The sequence below is a fragment of the Dendrobates tinctorius genome, unplaced genomic scaffold, assembly GCF_039654945.1.
Source record: "Dendrobates tinctorius isolate UK_male_01 unplaced genomic scaffold, ASM3965494v1 ptg000064l, whole genome shotgun sequence".
Taxonomy (NCBI): domain Eukaryota; kingdom Metazoa; phylum Chordata; class Amphibia; order Anura; family Dendrobatidae; genus Dendrobates; species Dendrobates tinctorius.
In genome coordinates, this window is record NW_027361732.1 from 9,613,950 (window position 1) to 9,638,959 (window position 25,010).

The window sequence follows — 25,010 nt, forward strand, 5'->3', positions numbered from 1 at the left end:
GGAAAGCCCCCACAAATGACACCATTTTGGAAACTAGACCCCCTAAGGAACTTATCTAGATGTGTGGTGGCACTTTGACCCCCCCAGTGCTTCACAGAAGTTTACAACGCCCGGGCGTGAAAATAAAAAATTCGTATTTTTTCCACAAACATGATCTTTTAGTCACCATTTTTTTATTTTCCCAAGGGTACCAGGAGAAATTGGACCCCAAAAGTTGTTGTCCAATTTGTCCTGAGTATGCTGATACCCCATATGTGGGAGAAAACTACTGTATGGGCACACGTCGGGGCTCGGAAGGGAAGTAGTGACGTTTTAGAATGCAGACTTTGATGGAATGGTCTGCGGGTGTCATGTTGCCTTTGGAGAGCCCCTAATGTACCTAAACAGTGGAAATCACCCACAAATGACACCATTTTGTAAACTAGACCCCCCAAGGAACTTATCTAGATGTGTGGTGAGCACTTTGACCCCCCCAGTGCTTCACAGAAGTTTACAACGCCCGGGCGTGAAAATAAAAATTTCGTATTTTTTCCACAAACATGATCTTTTAGTCACCATTTTTTTATTTTCCCAAGGGTACCAGGAGAAATTGGACCCCAAAAGTTGTCCAATTTGTCCTGAGTATGCTGATACCCCATATGTGGGAGAAAACTACTGTATGGGCACATGTCGGGGCTCGGAAGGGAAGTAGTGACGTTTTGGAATGCAGACTTTGATGGAATGGTCTGCGGGTGTCATGTGCGTTTGGAGAGCCCCTGATGTACCTAAACTATTGAAACTCCCCACAAGTGACCCCATTTTGGACACTAGACCCCCCACGGAACTTATCTAGATGTGTGGTGAGCACTTTGAACCCCCAAGTGCTTCACAGAAGTTTATAACACTCGGACGTGAAAATAAAAAAATCATTTTTTTCCACAAAAATGATATTTTTGCCCCCAATGTTTTATTTTCCTAAGGGTAACAGGAGAAATTGGACCCCAAAAATTGTTTTGCAATTTGTCCTGAGTAGGCTGATACCCTACATGTGGGGGTAAAACACTGTTTGGGCGCATAGCAGAGCTTGGAAGGGAAGGAGCACCATTTGACTTTTTCAACTCAGAATTGGCTGGAATTGAGATCAGACGCCATGTTGCATTTGGAGAGCCCCTGATGTGCCCAAACAGTGGAAACCCCCAATTCTAACTCCAACCCGAACCCCAACACGCTCCTAACCCTAGCCCTAACCCTAGCCCTAACCCTAGTCCTAGCCCTAACCCTAGCCCTAACCCTAACCCTACCCTAACCCTACCCCAACACACCCCTAGCCCTAACCCTAGCCCTAACCCTAATGGAAAAATGGAAATAAATACATTTTTTTTATTTTATTATTTTTCCCTAACTAAGGGGGTGATAACGGGGGGTTTGATTTACTATTTATGGCGGCTTTTATGTTTGGCGGCTGTCGCACGCTAAAAGACGCTTTTTATTGTAAAAATAGTTTTTGCATCACCACACATTGAGAGCTATAATTTTTCCGTATTTTGACCCACCGAGTCATGTGAGGTCTTATTTTTTGCGGGACGAGTTGACGTTTTTATTGGTACCATTTTCGGGCACGTGAAATTTTTTGATCGCTTTTTATTCTGATTTTTGGGACGCAGAATGAACAAAAACCAGCGTTTCATGAATTTCTTTTGGAGGGGGTGCGTTTACACCGTTCCGCGTGCGGTAAAATTGATAAAGCGGTTTTATTCTTCGGGTCAGTACGGTTACAGCGATACCTCATTTAGGTCTTTTTTTATGTTTTTGTCGGTTTTATGCAATGAAAACTATTTTATATAAAAAATAATTATTTTTGCATCGCTTTATTCTGCGAGTTATAACTTTTTTATTTTTTCACTGATGATGCTGTGTGGCGGCTTGTTTTTTGCGGGACAAGATGACGTTTTCAGCGGTACCATGGATATTTACATGCGTCTTTTTGATCGCGCGTTATTGCACTTTTTGTTTGGCGGTATGATAATAAATCATTATTTTTTGCTTCGTTTTTTATTTTTATTTTTTAAGGGGTTCGCTAAAGGGGTTAACTAATGGGACAGTTTTATAGGGCAGGTCGTTACGGACGCGGCGATACCTAATATGTGTACTTTTATTGGTTTTTTTTTAATTATTTTCAAAAAATGAATTTATTGGGGAATATTTTTTTTTTTTTTTTACTAATTTATTTGGCGATTTTTTTAAATTTATTTTTACACTTTTTTTTTATTTTTTTTTTACTTTATTACATAGTCCCAGGTGGGACATCACTGTCCTGTGACAGATCGCTGATCTGTCACATCACAGATCACTGTGACAGATCAGCAATCTGTCACAGGCAGTGCACAAGGCTTCCTCATGCCTGCGCTTTGCAGGCACTGAGGAAGCCAGCTTCCCCAGGCCCCCGAAGGCCCCCGTCACCATCTTGGATTCGGGGGCCTGGAGGAAAGGAGTCCCCTGCAGCAGCGCTGCACATTGCGCTGCCGTGGGGGGCTCAGGGAAGCACGGAGGGAGCCCCCTCCCTGCCGATGCTTCCCTTTAACTCCCGGTACACCGCGATCGCGTTTGATCGCGGTGTGCAAGGGATTAACGTGTCGGGGGCGGTCCGTGACCGCCCCTGACACATTGTGCCGGGTGTCAGCTGTGATAATCAGCTGATCGCGGTAGACGTACTATCCCGTCCCCGGTCATACGGGCCCGGGTACCGTGGACGGGATAGTACGTCTCATGTCAGGAAGGGGTTAAGGTACCGTCACACATAGCGACTTACCAGCGATCCCGACAACAATATCATTGTGTCAGGATCGCTGGTGAGTCGCTACATGATCGCTGGTGAGCTGTCAAACAGACAGCTTCCATATTAAATAGAAAATGGTAGCACACCAAATATGAAATATGTGAAATACGAATAGCAAAATGGCTTTAGTAATACATTTCATAATGGCTTTTATAAGGCATATCAAATATGAAATAAGTGAAATATGAATAGCATAATGGCTTTTGCAATCTTGAAAAACATATGAGCTAGTCTAGCCTCTGGCTAGTAACATGATTTTAATCGCATTCAATCACATGTTTGGTTCCTATCGTCCTATATATATAGGCTTTATCATGTTACTAGCCAGAGGTCAGTTCACACCAGGCAGTCAGTATAGGGACCCATTCAATCTGAGATCACCTTGTCGCTGGTGAATGGGCTCACATCTTTTGGCCAAATTTTGTGCTAAGTATCTCATATGTTTTTCAAGATTGCAAAAGCCATTATGCTATTCATATTTCACTTATTTCATATTTGATATGCCTTATAAAAGCCATTATGAAATGCATTACTAAAGCCATTTTGCTATTCGTATTTCACATATTTCATATTTGGTGTGCTGCCATTTTCTATTTAATATGTAAGTTGCCTTTTGGTATGCACCTATTCAGACTAGTTCTAGATGTGCCGTCAGTTTGTTTTATTACTTGTAAACAGACAGCTTCACCAGCGATCAGCACCAGCGACACCGAGCGCGCGGCATCGCTGTGTACTTTAGTTACCAGCGCGCTGATGCAGGGAGCTGGTAACTAAGGTACACATCGGGTATCTAAGGGACGTGCATCACTTAGAAACCCGATGTATACCTTAGTTACCAGCTTCCTGCATCAGCGCGCTGGTAACTAAGGTACACATCGGGTGTCTAAGGGACGCACGTCCCTTAGATACCCGATGTTTACATTAGTTACCAGCTGATCGCTGGTCTCCCTCCTGTCACACGCAGCGATACGTGCTGGCCAGCGGGAGACCAGCGATGAAAGAAATGTCCAGGGCTTTCCAAGAGCGATCAGCGATACCGGCAGGGGGTCCGGTCGCTGATCGCTGTCACACACAGCGATCTCGCTGGTGAGATCGCTGTTGTGTCACAAATAGAGTTGAGCGATACCGTCCGATACTTCAAAGTATCGTATCGGATGGTATCGGCCGATCTTTAAAAAAAGTATCGGTATCGCCGATTCCGATACCGGAAGTCCCATTCAAGTCTATGGGACTTCCGGTATCGGAATAAGAAAAACCCTTTCCTGCCCTTGTACAGACTCTCTGGGGTCTGTACGGGCCTTTCGGGGGGCTGTGCCGGCCTGCCAGGGGGTCTGTGCAGGCTCCGGTGGTCTGTGCCGGCCTGCCGGGGGGCTGTGCAGGCTCCGGGGGGCTGTGCCGGCCTGCCGGGGGGCTGTGCCGGCCTGCCGGGGGGCTGTGCAGGCTCCGGGGGGGCTGTGCAGGCTCCGGGGGGGCTGTGCCGGCCTGCCGGGGGGCTGTGCCGGCCTGCCGGTGGTCTGTGCAGGCTCCGGGGGTCTGTGCAGGCATCGTCCGATGGGACTACAAGTCCCATCGGGCGATGCCTGCTACCATGACAGTGATTGACACATTAGCCAATGATGGGACAGTAGTAGTCCCATCATCCGGCTAATGTGTTAAATGTAAAAAAAAAAAAAAAAAAAAATTACATGCTACATACATACAACATGCATACTACATACATGCTACATTCATACTACATACTACGTACATGCTACATTCATACTACATAAATACTACATGCAACATACATACTACATATATACTACATGCATGCTACATACATACTGCATGCTACATACATACCACATATATACTACATACATACTACATGCATGCTACATGCATGCTACATGCTACATACATAACACATATATACTACATGCATGCTACATACATACTACATGCTACATACTACATGCATGCTACATACATACTACATGCTACATACTACATATATACTACATACATACTACATACATACTACATATATACTACATGCATGCTACATACATACTACATGCATGCTACATACATACTACATGCATGCTACATACATACTACATGCATGCTACATACATACTACATACATACTACATGCATACCACATATATACTACATACATACAATACATTCATACAATACATACATAGACATACAGTACATATAACATAGAGTAACATACTTACCAATACTTGTCACATTGTTCCCCGAAGCCATTGTCTTTTCCGGGATAAATATTAACATAACAAACCACAAAAATACTCACCCACGATCCGAAGCAGTCCACGAGTGTGTCCCACGACGATCTTGGGTAGAGAACTGCAGCATCAGATGATGCTGCCGTTCTCTACGAGCTGCAGGAATCCAATGACGGAAGGTAGGTATCCTTCCGCACTGTATTCCTCCGCCACTTAAAAAAAAAAAAGTCCCTAGTCTCACTTTATGCCATTGCTGTGTGGGAAATTCCCACACAGCAATGGCATAAAGTGAGACTAGGGACTTTTTTTTTTTTAAGTGGCGGAGGAATACAGTGCGGAAGGATACCTACCTTCCGTCATTGGATTCCTGCAGCCCGTAGAGAACGGCAGCATCATCTGATGCTGCAGTTCTCTACCCAAGATCGTCGTGGGACACACTCGTGGACTGCTTCGGATCGTGGGTGAGTATTTTTGTGGTTTGTTATGTTAATATTTATCCCGGAAAAGACAATGGCTTCGGGGAACAATGTGACAAGTATTGGTAAGTATGTTACTCTATGTTATATGTACTGTATGTCTATGTATGTATTGTATGAATGTATTGTATGTATGTAGTATATATGTGGTATGTATGTAGCATGCATGTAGTATGTATGTAGCATGCATGTAGTATGTATGTAGCATGCATGTAGTATGTATGTAGCATGCATGTAGTATATATGTAGTATGTAGTATGAATGTAGTATATATGTAGTATGTATGTAGCATGTAGTATGTAGTATGAATGTAGTATATATGTAGTATGTATGTAGCATGTAGTATGTATGTAGTATGTGGTATGTATGTAGCATGTAGTATGTATGTAGCATGCATGTAGTATGTATGTAGTATTTTTTTTTTTTTTTTTTAACATTTAACACATTAGCCGGATGATGGGACTACTACTGTCCCATCATTGGCTAATGTGTCAATCACTGTCATGGTAGCAGGCATCGCCCGATGGGACTTGTAGTCCCATCGGACGATGCTTGCACAGACCCCCGGACATCAGCACAGCCCCCCGGCAGGCCGGCACAGCCCCCCGGCAGGCCGGTACAGACCCCCACAGGGTGCACAGACCACCGGCAGGCCGGCACAGCCCCCCGGCAGGCCGGTACAGACCCCGGGCAGTCCACACAGCCCCCCGGCAGGCCGGCACAGCCCCCCGGCAGAGACCCCCGGAAGGCCCGAAATGACGGCGCATCATGATGCGCACACACCGCGCATCATGATGACGTCAGGCCGTCAATCAACTGAACTTCCGATTCCGATGCCGAATTCCGATATTGAAAAAATATCGGAAGTCGGTATCGGAATTCCGATACAGCAAGTATCGGCCGATACCCGATACTTGCGGTATCGGAATGCTCAACACTAGTCACAAAACTTATGTGGTTCTTGGAGTCAAAGCAACTGTAGTGACTTCAAAAGGAAGGGGACATGCAAAATAAGAGCAGATATGTTTCTACTGTATTTCAATGGATCAACTCTTGCTTTGGCACTAAAAACTGCACAAAATCTGCATAAAAACTAAACGTGTGATTCTAACTTAACGAATAACTGTCATTTTTTTTTCATAAATCTATAGTACATGTGAAAAGTAAGACATTTTGTAATATATCTTATTAGAAAATTGTGTGCTTGTTTCTTCTTCTGGACTGATCTTTCATTATCAAAATTCTAAATTCACCGGTAAAATCTGTTCCCAGTGCATACAGATTTTTACATTACTGAGATAGGAGACAACTGTTGGTCCTCATAAAAATTCTTTGGAGAATTATAACTGCGGTTCCAGGAGAACTTGCAGCAGAATGTCTATCTGTCTCTAGTTCTTCACTCCCTATACCCTCTCCAAAGAACTTTAAAAGCACCAATTGCTACCTCCTATGTCAGTAATGTGAAAGTCTGTCTTCAATGAATACAGATTTTACCTAAGAATTGAGAGTGAAAGAAGCAGATTTTTCTGATAGAATATGTTATAAAATATCTTATTCTCATGTGTACTATTCATTTATGGAATAAAATTTAAAATGAAAATTACTCTTTAGAACGTGTATGAAAGAAAATTTGATACGTGTCAATCTAAGAGAGATAGGTCGAACATTCATATCATGAGCAAAATAAATGCTTCTTTGTCCTGTCACTGTAAAATCTGATTTTGATACTCATTTTATATTTATATATTTTCAGTGTCTTTGATCAGAAACATTGTCAATTGTAATTGTCACTACCTATAAGTGATTTAGGTGAGACAAATCTACAGGAAATATGACTTCTTTAGTTGAATAAAATTTATAACCGTACTGGAAGGGAATCTGGGAAATGAAGGAATGTTTAGAATTATTATATACAAGCTGAGCAGGAGAAAAAAATGTGAGCTGCCTGTGTGCTTGTCTGTGGGTGGTATGCTACGAATATAGTTGACATTACAATGGATAACAAAAGAAATTCCAAAATCTTGATTTATTAGGCTGCCCTATGTGATTTAGACTAAACAAAAGTAGCAAAAAGGGTCAAACGAGGCTTTCTTATTTTCATGCATTTTTTTTTTTTAAATATAGAGAAATATTTTCTTGTTAGTAAAAGAAAAAAGGCAAAAAGGGATCACAAAAATTGGTAACACTTTTGACAATTTTTGTTTTTGCTATTATACAATGCTAACTGAAAGCTACTGGTTTCTCTCCCCTGCGTGTAGAGTAAAATAACGACTAAAGCTCAATTAAGGGGGTTGCCTATTAGAATATTAGAGTTCATGTGGTTTGAGGGGGTCTCCATATTTCGGTCTATTATTTTTGACGCTATAAAGAGGATCAAGCACATGTATGTAATATATGAATATCCTGTTGATTTTATTAGACATTTATTATTTTCGCAGTGGGGATGCTACAGACGAATTTAACACTTGCTTCTGGACTCCCCATCTTATTCAAGGGAGTCCGAGCAGTGTCACAGCAAGTGATCATCTTTGTAGCTGGAGTCAAGAAAATGGATGTGAATTAAGATACCATTAGCTTGGTTCCTTTAATTATGCCTATAGAGTATAAGATTTTGTTTGGTTATGTCTAGACAGTTTCTGTAAGAATATAATCAGATTCTCTAAAGGAAGCTGTAAACATAACAACGGTCATAAACAAGCTGAAAGTAAATGGCAATTGTTAATGATAATCTATGGTCCTAAACTGATTAGTTCTGACTGAGGGCAATTTTTGGACTGAACTGAGCTTGACTAAAATATGTCTTGTTTGTTATTGATGTAAGCCATGCACGACTGTGCCATACAGTCAACTTGCGAACAGCCTGGATAGCACGAAATGGTGGTAAATTAATCACTGTCGGAGATGTTTAAGGCCAGATTCAGATAAGCATATGCTAAATTGTTCGTTTTTCATCAAGAAAAAAATGAACATTTTTCAGAATTGTCATCCATATGCCATTTGTTTTTTTCTACATGAACAATTTAATAAACAATAAAATGTTAAAAACAGTTTTCTATCTTAATAAAAGATCCTATAAAAAGCTCATGACATATGGATGCTAAAGTATGCGATCTGATTTTTGACTTACAAAGGATAATAATAATAATATTACATTTTATTTCTATAGCCGACATATTCCGCAGCACTTTACATTTCAGAGGGGATTTGTACAAACAATAGACATTACAGCATAACAATAATCACATAGATTATAACAAATACCAAGAGGAAAGAGGGCCCTGCTCGCAAGCTTACAGTCTATGAGGAAAGAGGGAGACACGAAAGGTGGGTGGTAACAGTTGCCCTGATTGTATGGACCAGCCATAATGTTAAGTGTGTAACAGTACACACACAGAGGGCTAATGGATGCATAAAGCATGTGGAAACATGATGCGGGGAACCTGGTTATGGTAAAACTTTTGGCTGTGCCATAGGATGAATCTGATCTGGAATATGGATCAAAGTAGTGAATGCTACGATTTATTACACACTGACCATGGGTCAACATATTGAGCTTCATTGGCCCGTGGGCTGTCTGCTGGCAATCAGTTTTGCATACGGACAAATTACACGCTCAACTGAACGAACCCTTAATAAGGCTACAAGCATATGCAGCACTCATGATGCAGCTTTAAACCGCAGCAGCTCTGTGACGCTTTGGTCTTTCCACTATTTCTCTGCACAATCACTGGGGGGGTGTGCACATGCTGTGGATTCTTCTGCGGATCCGCAGCAGTTTTGACACTGCAGATCTGCAGCAGTTTCTGCTGCGGTGTACAGTACCATAATATCCTATGGGAAATGGAAACCGCAGTGCAGACGGTGCATATTTTTCCACGCGGATTTGCTGCGGTTTCTAATCCGCAGAAAGAATTGACATGGCAATTCTTTCTGCGGATTCCGCTGCGGTTTACCATCTCCTCGATTGTAGAGGTGATAAACCACAGGGCAAAACCGCAGGCTAATCCGCAGATAAACCGCAGGTCTTTTGACCTGCGGATTTACCTGCGGATTTTGCAAAATCCACGCAGATCAAGCCACAGACCAATCCGCACCGTGTGCACACACTCTTAAAGGGAACCTGTCAGCAGGATTGTACACATTAACCTACAGACAGTGTCAGGTCGGCGCCGTTATACTGATTAAAATGATACCTTGGTTGATGAAATCCATCTTGTGGTTGTTGTTTAATCTTTATCTACAGTTTTGAGTTAATAATATGCTCGTGTAGCGGGGCGGCGTGTGGAGGGGGCCCACAAGACAGGTTTCATCAACCAAGATATAATTTTAGCCAGTATAACGGCGCCGACCTGACACTGTCTTTAGGTTACTGTGCACAATCCTGCTGACAGGTTCCCTTTAATATTGCAAGGAAATTGCTCTTTCGGTGCAAAAGTAAATGATTGTGAAGGAAATATTAAAAAGTTTAAAGCGACACAGGGAAGCTGTGGTTGTGCTTCACCTGATAATTGTCTCTGCATTTGCATCAATTAAGTTTCATTCACACTGAAAGATATTAGAAACAAGTGATCCTAAAAATTGTAAACAGGCTGTCAATCATACAAATAAAGCGCAAAATACTTGTTCATCAGGTGAAATGATCTTTTGTGCAGCATAAAAGATCATTGTTCTCAGCAGTGCATTGCCCTGTAAAAACAATAATCCCCCAGCATAGAACTATGGCAGTTCATGAGCACTAGGCAATCTATTACAGATCGTTCAGTGTACATTGTTTAGTGCACTCTGTTCATGTAAGAAGACTATTTAATGAGTGCCAGTCAGTATACAGTACAGACCAAAAGTTTGGACACACCTTCTCATTCAAAGAGTTTTCTTTATTTTCATGAATATGAAAATTGTAGATTCACTCTGAAGGCATCAAAACTATGAATTAACATGTGGAATTATATAATTAGCAAAAAAGTGTGAAACAACTGAAAATACTGTATGTCTTATATTCTAAGTTCTTCAAAGTAGCCACCTTTAGCTTTGATTACTGCTTTGGACACTCTTGGCATTCTCTTGATGAGCTTCAAGAGGTAGTCACCGGAAATGGTTTTCACTTCACAGGTGTGCCCTGTCAGGTTTAATAAGTGGGAATTCTTGCCTTATAAATGGGATTGGGCCCATCAGTTGTGTTGTGCAGAAGACTGGTGGATACACAGCTGATAGTCCTACTGAATAGACTGTTAGCTGCTTTTTTCTTGCCATAATACAAATTCTAAGTAAAGAAAAACGAGTGGCCATCATTACTTTAAGAAATGAAGGTCAGTCAGTCCGAAAAATTGGGAAAACTTTGAAAGTGTCCCCAAGTGCAGTGGCAAAAACCATCAAGCGCTACAAAGAAACTGGCTCACATGAGGAACACCCCAGGAAAGGAAGACCAAGAGTCACCTGTGCTGCGGAGGATAAGTTCATCCAAGTCACCAGCCTCAGAAATTGCAGGTTAACAGCAGCTCAGATTAGAGATCAGGTCAATGCCACACAGAGTTCTAGCAGCAGACACATTTCTACAACAACTGTTAAGAGGAGACTTTGTGCAGCAGGCCTTCATGGTAAAATAACTGCTAGGAAACCACTGCTAAGGACAGGCAACAAGCAGAAGAGACTTGTTTGGGCTAAAGAACACAAGGAATGGACATTAGACCAGTGGGAATCTGTGCTTTGGTCTGATGAGTCCAAATTTGAAATCTTTGGTTCCAACCACCGTGTCTTTGTGCGACGCAGAAAAGGTGAGCGGATGGACTCTACATGCCTGGTTCCCACCATGAAGCATGGAGGAGGAGGTGTGATGGTGTGGGGGTGCTTTGCTGGTGACACTGTTGGGGATTTATTCAAAATTGAAGGCATACTGAACCAGAATGGTTACCACAGCATCTTACAGCGGCATGCTATTCCATCCGGTTTGCGTTTAGTTGGACCATCATTTATTTTTCAACAGGACAATGACCACAAACACACCTCCAGGCTGTGTAAGGGCTACTTGACCAAGAAGGAGAGAGATGGGGTGCTACGCCAGATAACCTGGCCTCCACAGTCACCAGACCTGAACCCAATCGAGATGGTTTGGGGTGAGCTTGGCCGCAGAGTGAAGGCAAAAGGGCCAACACGTGCTAAGCATCTCTGGGAACTGCTTCAAGACAGTTGGAAGACCATTTCCAGTGACTACCTCTTGAAGCTCATCAAGAGAATGCCAAGATTGTGCAAAGCAGTAATCAAAGCAAAAGGAGGCTACTTTGAAGAACCTAGAATATAAGACATATTTTCAGTTTCACACTTTTTTGTTAATTATATAATTCCATATGTGTTAATTCATAGTTTTGATGCCTTCAGAGTGAATCTACAATTTTCATATTCATGAAAATAAAGAAAACTCTTTGAATGAGAAGATGTGTCCAAACTTTTGGTCTGTACTGTATATGTGCAGATTGGTGATTGTTTAGTGCCGCTGCTAAAACAATCCTTTAAGCTGTAAAGTGAAGTAGAAGTCAAATATGCACAGATATAGACCAGATATCTCTATCTAATAGTAGAGACAGAGAGTGGTAAAGGAATTGTATGCTACTTATATACTGATGACCAATCCTTAGGAGAGGTCATAAATATTATAAAAATACGGTCCGTTTTACACAGACGAGAATCGCAGAAATGTTCCCTGAACAGTGATCCGAATGTCATCCATTTGCAATGCGAGGATGCGATTTTCTCGCATCTAAGCATCCGTGTGACATCCGTATGGCATTCGTACAGCGAGATTTTCTCGACGGCTTGCAAAATGGACATATAATTGATCCATGGCCTGAAATATTCATGAAAACATATACAGTATACAGTCTATATATATATATATACACAGTATATAGCAGCACCAAAATAGTAGTGGTGTGAACTGTTTAATAGCCTAGTGGCGTGGCAACATTTCGGATATGGCAATCCTTTCTCAAGGATTGAGAAAGGCTTGAGAAAGGATTTCCATATCCAAAATGTTGCCATGCCACTAGGCTATTAAACAGTTCACACGACTACTATTTTGGAGCTGCTTTTTTTTTTTTCTATCATCTAAGGACATTAAGGTGTCTGGAGAAGCGTGCACTGCTCTAAGGTATTTTGTGCTGTTCCTATTTTTTACACACATATATATATGTTATGAATGGGTCACCGAGGAGGAGAGCGCAATAGACTATGCCACCAGAACACCAGAGAGGTTGGTCGGTCGCTCAGCGGATTGCAGACCCCTGATCTTAATAACACAACTAACAGTAGCCGTTGAGCGTTCCTACGATGCCTAAAGACAGAAAGGTGAAATCTAAACTGCCCCGGAGCAGATCCCCAAAGGAATAGACAGCCCCCAAACATATATTGTTGGTGAGACAAGATGAAGCCCAAACACAGACAGAAAATAGACTGAGCAAATGATGGGGCCCACACTGACTGGATAGGACAGGACAGAAAAGGCACTGTCTGCCATCATGCAAAAACCCTAATAATTCCAACACGACTGATGTACAAAAATACTGAGGTTTGAACAACCTCGCCCCCACTATATCAGCACTCAGGTGTGAACTGGCTGCTAGCAACAGGCTAATACAGCAGGGGACTGAGCAAACAAACATAAGTTACAAAAATACAGGGCAGGAGCCAGTAGCCCCAGGGGGAGCAAGCTGACCCCTGACAGCAAGGCAAAAACAGATGCAAAGGGTTTAGCAAATGACACTTAGCTGAAAAAATGCAGGATCAGGCAGCAGACAGAAATCCTCTGTAAGCAAAGAAAGGAGTATCACCGGCAGTCACTGAGAGAAGTCTGCTTGCTTATGTAGTCCCAGTCACTACCACCACTCCTCCAATTATCTTCTGCATCATGTTGACCAGCACCACTACCAGCAGTATCCACCAGAGGGAGCCTTGCCTCAAAATTCGGATCAAGAGAGCTCACAACACATATATGTCAGTGAGACATATATATATATACAGTATATTTATATTTCATACAGAGGTAGATAGCAGAATAACCGTTAATTCAATTGTCGGCTTCTGTAAAATCATTACAGAACCTGACAGGATATGAGACATGGTTTGCATACAGTAAACCATTGCATATCCACTAGATTTATATATGTCCCTCATTAATAATGTTAGTAGTGTGTGTGGAGCTGTAGGTGTTAAATTAAAGGATTAATTCACGGAAAAACGGGCGTGGGCTCCAGCCCTATTTTCTCCACCAGAGGGGGCAAGCCAGTGACTGAGGGCAGAAATTAATAGCCTAGAGCGGGACCAATGTTTTTGGCCACCCCCTGGCTAAAAAAATTTGCCCCCAGCCACCCCAGAAAAGGCGCATCTGTAAGATGACTATAGTCAGCGATAGTCACTGAGGCTGCGCAGACTCTCCGCCTGATCCGAGGTGAACTGACAGCGTGGGAAAATGTTCAGAAACTTTCCCACACTAATCAGTTCATCTCCGATCAGGCAGGGAGGCTTTGCAGGCAGCTTTTCCTTCATTCCTCCGTGGTTTACAACCAAGCCTGTCACATTAGCACCGCTCCCAGTTGTAAACTGTTTAACCCCTTCAGATGGATTGCAGTATGGGACTTGACTGTATGGCGCAACATGTATAGGATATTGTTTCTTTTTTATTTTGGATTTTTTACAGAAGAACAATGGCTTTGTTTGGATAGGGATTGAAATAAAGATGGAAAATATGTGTGTTTATTTCATTAAAACTCTTTATTCTTAATGTGTGTGTCTTTTTAACCCTTTCAGACTATTGGATTAATAATGGAGAGGTGTCTTATTGACACCTCTCCATTATTAACCAATCTTAATGTCACCTTACAATATCAAGGTGACATTAACCCCTTATTACCCCATATGCCACCCACTACAGGGCAATGGTAAGAGAGAGGGTAAGTGCCGGAATAGGTTCATCTTACAGATGCGCCTTTTCTGGGGTGTCTGGGGGCAGATTTTTTTAGCCGAGGGGGGGCCAAAAACAATGGTCCCTCTCTAGGCTATTAATATCTGCCCTCAGTCACTGGCTTGCCTTCTCTGGTAGAGAAAATTGGGCGGGAGCCCACGCCAGTTTTTTCTGTGAATTAATCCTTTAATTTAACACCTACAGCTCCAAAATTTAACAAACATACATTACCCACATTATTAGTGAGGGACATATATATATCTAATGGATATGCAATTATATACTGTATGTAAACCATGTCTCATATCCTATCGGGTTCTGTAATGATTTTACAGATGCCAACAATTGAATTATTATTATTATATATTTATATAGCACCATTAATTCCATGGTGCTGTACATGAGAGAGGGGTTACATACAAAGTTATAGATATCATTTACAGTAAACAAATTTACAATGACAGACTGGTACAGAGGGGAGAGGCCCCTGTCCTTGCGGACTTACATTCTACAGGATAATGGGGAAGAGACAGAAGGTTGGGGGTGCAACAGCTCTGGTGGTGGTGAGGCGGCAGCCCAGGTGGTGGTGAGGTGGCAGAATGGTTATTGCAGGCTGTAAGCTTTCCTGAACAAATGGGTTTTCAGGTTCCGTTTGAAGGATCCGAGGGACATGTTGAGGCATGGAATTCCAGAGGATGGGGGATATTCGGGAGAAATCTTGGAGGCGGTTGTGTGAGGAATGAATAAGTGTGGAGGAGAGTAGGAGGTCTTGGGAGGATCGAAGATTATGTGAGGGAAGATATTGGGATATTAGTTCAGAGATATAGGGAGAGAACAGGTTGTGGATGAATTTGTAGGTCAGTGTTACAGGAAAGATGTATATCTTTGTACCGTGTTAGCCAGTAGATAGAAAAATATTCAGGATTGAGAGTCCTCAGTAGTTGATACCTTTTAATGGCTAACTGAAAAGATGGTAATACAATGCAAGCTTTCGAGACTACTCAGGTCTCTTCATCAGGCTAGACTAATACAAAATCTGAAGTCACATATTTTAGGTCAGTGTTAGTACTTTGAACTGGATTCGTTGGGGAATTGGGAGCCATGGTAGGGATTTGCAGAGGGGAGACCCAGGGGAGTAGCTAGGAGAGAGGTGGATTAGTCAGGCAGCAGAATTATCACCTATTTTGCAATCTATAACTCTATAAAATATAAATATATATATGTGTGGGTTAATGACATATATATATACCTATACTATGTGTATTCATGTATTCTATCTATTCGATTTTAACATGTCAGTGTGATTTTACAGTATACCGCACTGAATTGCCGGCTTTTATAAAGGACACCGCTGCGTATTTCTCGCAAGTCACACGCTTGGTTTGTGTGTAATCCGTTTTTTCTCACCCCTATAGACTTGCATTGGTGAGTCTCGGCCGTAATACGGTGCAAATTGCAGCATGCTGCGATTTCCTCCGCATGTATAATACGGGTGAGAAAAAAACACATGATGGGAGCTGCCCCATAGATTAACATTGGTCCGAGTGCTATTCGATTTTTTTCTCGCATAGCTCTCGTCCATATTTCTCTCTAGTGTGACTCCGGCCTTAGTATGGTGGTAGTCTGAAACCTTTCACCCAATCTGTCAGACCGGAGTAGCAGATAGCAGAGCTACGCCGGTCTGTCTGTGCCGCTCTGCCTCCACCTCCCGCCCTGCCTGCAGTGCACGCTGGTATCTAGGGTAAACATCGGGTTTCTAAGGGCCCCGCGGCCCTTAGAAACCCGATGTTTACATTGTTAACCAGCTTGCTCGCTGGTCCTGATCGCTGGAGGGGCTGTCTATGTGACAGCTCACTAGCAATCAGCTAACAATGTCCCAGCGATCCCATCCACGTCGGATCATTGGTGGGATCGCTGGGACATCGTTATGTGTAACGGTACCCTAATATTAGCACACTCAGCCAGTAGTGGACACAGACAGATGAATGAAGGCCCCTGTGCAATCACTGTATATGGGCCCTCTACGGTCCAATAGCTGATAATAATGCATAATTCCACAAGCGTTGGAGGTGAAAGTTGCCCCCTTGCTTCTTGTGGCTGCACAGGTTGCACCAATTGTATGTCTGCCTCTGCATTCAGCCCAACAGAACATAAGAGCATACGTCCTTCTCTTTTATTTAGTCAAGGAAAAAAGCGAAAAATGCCATATATAGAAAGTTATTCTAGTATTTTTATGTACTTCCTTTTCTTTTATTACAGCTCTAATTTTTTTTTACTTGCTTCAAGGTTTTCATACTTTTGGTATCTCCAAAGTCCCATCTCACATCAGGAAATCCCAAACACATTAAATGATGCTGAGGTCGGGGTTCGAGCTTGGCCAGATCTTTGTTCTGAGAACACCAGTAGCCTTTTTGCTTGCTAGTTAGGTCTTGATCTTCAAAGCAGTGAGCTTGGTGTATTACCTTGCAGTATAATTAATTTCCTCAAAGCAAAACATTGTCTACAGGGTAGTGCATTTCCTAAACTTACAGCAGACCTAACTGATGTTAAATTGATGATCACAAAAATAGCTCAGTCTTCTATTGCTTCGGTGACATTAAAAAATTCTAAAAATCTGAACCTCTTATGTTCAGTAGCATCACGTCAGTACATATAATCCCATTTTTTTTAGCCTAAAAGGAGAGATACAGGGCGCATCCACTGTGTGAAATCCGTATAAAACAATTAAAATTGTGGAACAGTAGGGAAGGTGCTCACCTATTGGGGTTGTGAGGAAGTCACAACACCCATGAACGCTTGAGAAGCAGCAGCAAGTCTGCAAGGGTCCTAGGACAGAATTGCAGAAATGACGTGGAAGTGCAATAAGGACTGCGCTTGCTTCTGGTAGAGTAAAGGGTTCTTTATTCAGCCAACGCGTTTCCTGAGCCTGCTGGCTCACTTCATCAGGGCAGATTACATTGGAAGACAGTGAGACATACTCATAGAGAAAAAAGGCGCCAATACAGGGTCAAACAGAATCAGCAAAGGTCAAAGAAAAAAAAAACAAAAAAAAAACAAAAAAACAAAAAACAAACAAACAATGAAACTTTATTACAAGCATAAAAAACACAACAATAAAAGTATATATAGAAAAGGAAAAAATAAAAATATGTAAAAGTACAAAAAATTAAAATATAAAACAGAGTGCTATGGATCACGGGGTTAAAACATGGCTGTAGTTAAAAAAGGTGAGTCCTCAAGGGGTATTAGAACCTGGCTCATAAAATGCAAATGGAAGGTATTAGTCCACTAGACCATTAAGCTTGACTGTGGTGGTGTGAAGAATAAATTGAGGGGTTGTTTGTCACTTTATTTAGAAAAAAAAAAAAAATATATAAGTAAAGGTCAAAAAATGGTAAAGAATAAAAACAATGAAATTTAATCACAAACATAGAAAACACAACAATAAGAGTCTATATAGAAAAGAAAAAATAAAATTATGTAAAAGTACAGAAAATATGAAACAGAGTGCTAAGGATCACGAGGTTGAAACATGGCTATAGTTAAAAAAAGGTGAGTCCTCAAGGGGTATTAGAACCTGGCTCATGAAGTGCAAGTGCAGACTATGAAGTGCAAATGTAAGGTATTAGTCCACCAGACCATTAAGCTTGACTGTGGTGGTGTGAAGAATAAATCCTTTCCCCCTCTTCTATCAAATAAAAGCATCATTGATAATATTGAGGCCATAGGGACCAATTGTCTTTAATTTATAAATCCAATAGACCTCTTTTCTATTCAGTGCTTGGGTTCTATTGGAAACGTGTTCAGGGATGTGTTCTATAGGAAAAATGATAGCTTTAGAAAAATCTCTTTGGTGAAATAAATCAAAGTGACGTGACAAACCGTGTTTTTGATACCCAGTTTTAGTGTTGTGTCTATGAGAGTTCATTCTACAGTGAAGGGGTTGTGTGGTTCTGCCAACATACAATTTAGGACAAGGACAAAGGATGACATAGATGACAAAGGAAGACACACAGGACAGGTGGTTAGTGATGGTGAATTTTTCTGAGGTGAATGGATGTGAAAAGATGAATGTATTATGAGCAATATTACTGCATAGGCTGCACCTGGGTTTCAGGCATCTGAAAATGCCTGGTGTCAAGCCAGTGCAGTTATCAGGAGTACACTGGGTCAATCTGCTAGGGGCCAGATGGTTTTTTAGTGATCTGGCCTTCCTAAAAGTGACAGTAGGTCTATCAGGCAGAACTTTATTGAGTATTGGATCTTTTTTGATAATATACCAGAGGTCACCTAACATATTTTTTATCTCTTTATGTTGGGAGTTATAAGTAGTGATAAAGTTGGCCTGATAGTTATCATGTGCATCCTTTTCTTTAGATCTCTCACTTAAAAGAGTTTGCTGATTAAAATTTTTAAAAACATTATTAAAAGTAGAATGAACCAATTGGGAGGGGTATTTTTGAGCAAGGAATCTTCCCTTGAGGACCTCAGCTTGATTATTAAAATCCTCGTCCTCTGTGCAATTCTTTCTGATTCTCTGAAATTGATTATGAGGGATGTTAAAAAGCCATTTGTAATAGTGGCTACTCTTAAAATGGACATAACTATTGGAGTCAACTTTCTTAAAAAAGGTTTTGGTATGAATTTTGGAATTTTTTATAAAAAAAGTGATATCAAGAAAGTCCATCTGGGTATTACTAATGTGGGGGGTAAATTCCAAACCCCATGTGTTATTTTGTATAGAAGAAATAAAAGCATCAACTGAAACGTAACTGGTGTCCAGGATTAAGAATAAATCATCAATGTATCTTCTATATAAAACAATACCCTCTAAAAATGAATCAATAGTAATAAAAGCATTCTCAAAGACCCCCATAAAAAGATTAGCATAAGTTGGCGCAACCCGTGATCCCATAGCGGTGCCTCTGATCTGATGATAAAAATCCCCCAAGAAAGTAAAAAAATTATTATGTAAAATAAAATCCATCCCATTAAAAATAAATTCCTTTTGAGGGTCAGACAGTCGACTGTCAGTTAAAAGAAATTTTTTAAAACAGCTCAAACCCAGTTGGTGATCAATGTTGGAATACAAAGCAGATACGTCAAAAGAAATAAAAACATAAGAATCTTTCCAAGGTGTGTTATTAGTTAAATTGATCAGTTGTGTAGAATCCTTTAAAAAACTAGGGAGCTGTGAGACATGAGGCTGCATGATTCTATCTATGTAAAATGATAGATTACTGGTGAGGGAGTCAATACCCAAAATAATGGGTCTTCCTGGTGGATTAATAGTATTCTTGTGTATTTTGGGTAAATGGTACAGGAAGGGAGTGGAGGGGTTCTTGACTGTTAAAAACTTTTTTTCATGGTCATTAAGAACCCCAGAATCATGCGCCTTTTTAATAAAATCATTGTAAAAAACAGTGGCTTGGGGGATGGGGTCCTGGGTAATGGGTGAATAAAATTTTTTGTCAGATAAAATTCTAAAAGCCTCGTTCACATAGTCAGTTTTATCTTGAATCACTATCCCTCCACCTTTGTCTACAGATTTGATCACGATATTAGTGTTTTTCTCTAATTTTTCCAGTGCCACACGTTCTTTTGAGGACAAATTTTGTTTTACTGGTATATTTTGGGTGGGTAGTGCATTTAGACGATCCAATAGGAGGTCAGAGAATGTTTCTAAATGATGTCCTCTGCTTTCTAGTGGGTAGAATGAGGATTTCCCTCTGACATCAAGGTGGAAGGAAGAGACAACTGTAGTGTTTGAAGTGTCAGGGTTAGAGTGAACTTTTTTGAGTTCAAAATGTCTCAGTAAGGTAAGTTTCCTAATGTATTTCTGGGCATCAAGAAATAATTCAAAACCACTGCTTTTATTTGTCGGGCAAAAAGAAAGTCCCTTGCTTAGCAACCCTTCCTCCTCTGGGGACAGGGGGTGAGAAGATAAATTAAAAACATTCGATTTTATTGGCATGAGTTGTCGCTTTTCCCTTTTTTTTCTTTGCTCCTTGGCCTCTGGCTCCTCTATAGGGTTTTTTCTTTTTAGTGTGACCTTCTGAAAAAAAGAAGTGATATCTTTTTTTGCTTGGGGAATGGGATTGCATGCAGCTGGTAGAAAAGAAACTGCTGCTGATGAACCAGCAGCAGAGTTGTCAACAATGACCTGGTCATTAATGATCAACCTCTTTTCTGTGGAGACAGCAGGGAGTTTATCCATGTAGGAGGTGGTAGGGTTGTCAGCGTTAAGGACAATAAGATCAGTGGTGACAGGAGGGTCAAAATCAGAGACCTCAGTGGTGTCTGATTTTGCTGGAGTGAGTGGGGGATCAAAAAAAGGTAGGGGGGAGGAAGAAGATCTCCTTCTATCAATGATTAGTGATGCCATGTCATTGGCAGGATTGGGAGTAACATTATCAGTGGGTATAGTAGTAGGGATTCCCCCACTAGACTTGAAAGAATTGATGTTGGAGTCCATCAATTCTGAAAAGGTGCGTGTGGGCACAATAGTAGTGGAAAGAGTAGGTGTAATAGGTCCAGCTGGCCTAGGGGGATCCCTCGGATAGCTTCTCAGATGTTGCTTTCTCCCTCTGTTAATGTTAATGAAGACTCTCCCTGAGTTAGTGTTCATAGGGGAATGAGTCTGAGTGTTAGAAGAAGCAGGGGGGTATTTTTTGATATGAGAAAAATTTTTTGGAAGTGCAGAGCTTTCCTCTGGACCAGGTGCCTCAGGGATAGGAGAGGAAGGGTCCTCTCTATCCCTGCTCAATTTTTTTGATTTTTTTATAATTGTGTCATGCTCCAAATTTAGAGCTGCAATAGAGATGCTAGAATTCATTTTTTTAAAAAGAGGGTGATCAGAGTAATTAGATAACATGGCATTAGTTTCAAGTACCTTTTCTGCAGCAATCTGAGCAAGAATAGTCCTTTTCTTATGCAAGCAACGTAACAGTCTCTGCATGCAATCATGCTGAATATCTTCCCATTCATCTGAGAAGACAGGATCTTCTGAAAAAGGTGTCTGTAATGAAATCCTGAGTCCTTTAGGACAGATGTGCTCGTCCATATATATAGCTAGAAATCTAGCATGTAGGCTGTTGGAGATTTCTTCTTTGATGGAATCTTCTAAGGTGTGGAAAAGGTTCCTCATGGTCTTGGTGTCGTCCTCCGAAAAGGCCACTTGTGGGGTCTCCTCCTGGTCAACCGGCTGGGTTTGGCCGACCACCTGTAAAATGAGGCGCTCTCTGGAGAGAAGACGATGGTTGAAATAATCCATGACGGATCCTGGACAGTGCAGCAGCTCCTGAAAAGATCACCGACCGCTGAGCCCCCGCCAAGGGACACGAGTGAACTGTGAGATGTGAGATGCCTGAAACCCAGGTGCAGCCTATGCAGTAATATTGCTCATAATACATTCATCTTTTCACATCCATTCACCTCAGAAAAATTCACCGTCACTAACCACCTGTCCTGTGTGTCTTCCTTTGTCATCTATGTCATCCTTTGTCCTTGTCCTAAATTGTATGTTGGCAGAACCACACAACTCCTTCACTGTAGAATGAACTCTCATAGACACAACACTAAAACTGGGGATCAAAAACACGGTTTGTCACGTCACTTTGATTTATTTCACCAAAGAGATTTTTCTAAAGCTATCATTTTTCCTATAGAACACATCCCTGAACACGTTTCCAATAGAACCCAAGCACTGAATAGAAAAGAGGTCTATTGGATTTATAAATTAAAGACAATTGGTCCCTATGGCCTCAATATTATCAATGATGCTTTTATTTGATAGAAGAGGTGGAAAGGATTTATTCTTCACACCACCAGAGTCAAGCTTAATGGTCTGGTGGACTAATACCTTACATTTGCACTTCATAGTCTGCACTTGCACTTCATGAGCCAGGTTCTATTACCCCTTGAGGACTCACCTTTTTTAACTATAGCCATGTTTCAACCTCGTGATCCTTAGCACTCTGTTTCATATTTTCTGTACTTTTACATAATTTTATTTTTTCTTTTCTATATAGACTCTTATTGTTGTGTTTTCTATGTTTGTGATTAAATTTCATTGTTTTTATTCTTTACCATTTTTTGACCTTTACTTATATTTTTTTTTTTTCTAAATAAAGTGACAAACAACCCCTCAATTTATTCTTCAACAAACCACAGTCAAGCTTAATGGTCTAGTGGACTAATACCTTCCATTTGCATTTTATGAGCCAGATTCTAATACCCCTTGAGGACTCACCTTTTTTAAATACAGCCATGTTTTAACCCCGTGATCCATAGCACTCTGTTTTATATTTTAAATTTTTGTACTTTTACATATTTTTATTTTTTCCTTTTCTATATATACTTTTATTGTTGTGTTTTTTATGCTTGTAATAAAGTTTCATTGTTTGTTTGTTTTTTTTTTGTTTTTTTTTTTTTCTTTGACCTTTGCTGATTCTGTTTGACCCTGTATTGGCGCCTTTTTTCTCTATAAGTATGTCTCACTGTCTTCCAATGTAATCTGCCCTGATGAAGTGAGCCAGCAGGCTCAGGAAACGCGTTGGCTGAATAAAGAACCCTTTTCTCTACCAGAAGCAAGCGCAGTCCTTATTGCACTTCCACGTCATTTCTGCAATTCTGTCCTAGGACCCTGTGCAGACTTGCTGCTGCTTCTCAAGCGTTCATGGGTGTTGTGACTTCCTCACAACCCCAATAGGTGAGCACCTTCCCTACTGTTCCACAATTTTAATTGTTTTATACGGATTTCACACAGTGGATGCGCCCTGTATCTCTCCTTTTATCTCACAGTTCACTCGTGTCCCTTGGCGGGGGCTCAGCGGTCGGTGATCTTTTCAGGAGCTGCTGCACTGTCCAGGATCCGTCATGGATTATTTCAACCATCGTCTTCTCTCCAGAGAGCACCTCATTTTACAGGTGGTCGGCCAAACCCAGCCGGTTGACCAGGAGGAGACCCCACAAGTGGCCTTTTCGGAGGACGACACCAAGACCATGAGGAACCTTTTCCACACCTTAGAAGATTCCATCAAAGAAGAAATCTCCAACAGCCTACATGCTAGATTTCTAGCTATATATATGGACGAGCACATCTGTCCTAAAGGACTCAGGATTTCATTACAGACACCTTTTTCAGAAGATCCTGTCTTCTCAGATGAATGGGAAGATATTCAGCATGATTACATGCAGAGACTGTTACATTGCTTGCATAAGAAAAGGACTATTCTTGCTCAGATTGCTGCAGAAAAGGTACTTGAAACTAATGCCATGTTATCTAATTACTCTGATCACCCTCTTTTTAAAAAAATGAATTCTAGCATCTCTATTGCAGCTCTAAATTTGGAGCATGACACAATTATAAAAAAATCAAAAAAATTGAGCAGGGATAGAGAGGACCCTTCCTCTCCTATCCCTGAGGCACCTGGTCCAGAGGAAAGCTCTGCACTTCCAAAAAATTTTTCTCATATCAAAAAATACCCCCCTGCTTCTTCTAACACTCAGACTCATTCCCCTATGAACACTAACTCAGGGAGAGTCTTCATTAACAGTAACAGAGGGAGAAAGCAACATCTGAGAAGCTATCCGAGGGATCCCCCTAGGCCAGCTGGACCTATTACACCTACTCTTTCCACTACTATTGTGCCCACACGCACCCTTTCAGAATTGATGGACTCCAACATCAATTCTTTCAAGTCTAGTGGGGGAATCCCTACTACTATACCCACTGATAATGTTACTCCCAATCCTGCCAATGACATGGCATCACTAATCATTGATAGAAGGAGATCTTCTTCCTTCCCCCTACCTTTTTTTGATCCCCTACTCACTCCAGCAAAATCAGACACCACTGAGGTCTCTGATTTTGACCCTCCTGTCACCACTGATCTTATTGTCCTTAACGCTGACAACCCTACCACCTCCTACATGGATAAACTCCCTGCTGTCTCCACAGAAAAGAGGTTGATCATTAATGACCAGGTCATTGTTGACATCTCTGCTGCTGGTTCATCAGCAGCAGTTTCTTTTCTACCAGCTGCATGCAATCCCATTCCCCAAGCAAAAAAAGATATCACTTCTTTTTTTCAGAAGGTCTCACTAAAAAGAAAAAACCCTATAGAGGAGCCAGAGGCCAAGGAGCAAAGAAAAAAAGGGAAAAGCGACAACTCATGCCAATAAAATCGAATGTTTTTAATTTATCTTCTCACCCCCTGTCCCCAGAGGAGGAAGGGTTGCTAAGCAAGGGACTTTCTTTTTGCCCGACAAATAAAAGCAGTGGTTTTGAATTATTTCTTGATGCCCAGAAATACATTAGGAAACTTACCTTACTGAGACATTTTGAACTCAAAAAAGTTCACTCTAACCCTGACACTTCAAACACTACAGTTGTCTCTTCCTTCCACCTTGATGTCAGAGGGAAATCCTCATTCTACCCACTAGAAAGCAGAGGACATCATTTAGAAACATTCTCTGACCTCCTATTGGATCGTCTAAATGCACTACCCACCCAAAATATACCAGTAAAA